This window comes from Elephantulus edwardii, unplaced genomic scaffold (assembly GCF_000299155.1).
Source record: "Elephantulus edwardii isolate Elephantulus edwardi_28Jun2011 unplaced genomic scaffold, EleEdw1.0 scaffold00042, whole genome shotgun sequence".
NCBI classification, from domain to species: Eukaryota; Metazoa; Chordata; class Mammalia; order Macroscelidea; family Macroscelididae; genus Elephantulus; species Elephantulus edwardii.
The window spans coordinates 18,686,168-18,687,629 of record NW_006399792.1 but is presented as its reverse complement, the minus strand read 5'-3'; positions in this window follow the sequence as shown (position 1 = coordinate 18,687,629).

The following is a 1,462-nucleotide window of genomic DNA, read 5'->3' as shown; positions in this document are numbered from 1 at the left end:
GGGGAATGAAAGGAAAATTTTTTAAACAATGTCCCCACACCCAAGTATTGTAAGAACCTATACCTTTGATCTTGTGTGAATGTTTATGTTCCAGAAACTAGCTGACCACAAACTGAACAAGCAATTACTGGCAAAAACCATATCTTAACTAACATCAGCAGCAGGTGACTGGCCTAAAATTGATCTTCTGCTTTTCCAAAGAGCCAATGAGCGAATTCCACGCCAACGAACCTCCAGACCTTGTATAAATTCCCTTGCTTTTTGGGGCTCAGGTCGACTTCCCTGTCTCCTGTGTGAGATACAAATCGTCCGAAGCTTCGTCAATAAAGCCTCTTGTGATTGCAGCAAGTGGATCTGGTGTGAGTTGCTTGGGGTCACGCCCTATCTGGGAAAAGCCCTAGTTTGGGATCCTTCAATTTGAGGTCATGAGCCTTAATGAGAGAAGACCAGATGAGCTATGAGCAGATATCAAGAACATCATTCATGAAGAATGTAAGAAGTCATTATGAAGACAGTAGAGAATAATATTTAATTGTGTTTATGCAAAATCTGTACTTTGACCAGGAAGCAGTAGTAAGAACAGAGCAGGGAAACACTACATAGTCCAGGATCAGAAAGTGTATACATAAAGGATGCATCCTATCTCCATACCTTTTCAGACTATATACAGAACAGATCATTCAGGAAGCTGGGCTTTGTGAGGAGGAATGTGGCATCAGAATTGGAGGAAGACTCATCAACAACTTGTGTTACAACCTTGTTTGCTGAAACAGGAGGACACTAAGTATTTGCTGCAGAAGGTCAAAGACTGTAGCCTTCAATATATTGAAGATCAACATCCAGAAAATGAAGATTCTACCCTTGGGCCAATTGACAGAACCACTATAGATGGAAAAGAGATTGAGGTTGTTAACAATTTTAACTTTCAGAGCTCCATAATCAACACTGTTGGCATCAGCAGTAAGGAAATCAAAAGACATTGCATTGGGAAAGTCTTTTGTCAAGGACTTCTCTAGAGTCCTGAAAGACAGCTATGTCAGCCTGGAGACTAAGATGTGCCTGGTCCAGGCCATGGTATTTGCAATTACTTGCTATGCATCTGAGAGATTGAAAATAACTTAGGATGCCAGAAGAAAGATTAATGCCTTTGAGTTGTGGGGCCAGAGATGAGTGTTGAACATACTGTGAACTGCTAACAAATGAAAGACCCCAAACTGGGGCTTTTCCCAGACCGGGCGTGACCCCAAGCAACTCACACCAGATCCACTCGCTGCAATCACAAGAGGCTTTATTGACGAAGCTTTGGTACGACTTGTATCTCACATAAGAGACAGGGAAGTCGACCCGAGCCCCAAAAAGCAAGGGAATTTATACAAGGTCTAGGGGTTCTTTGGCGTGGAATTAACTCATTGGCTCCTTGGAAAAGGAAAAGTTCAATTTTAGGTCAGTTACCTGCTGCTGA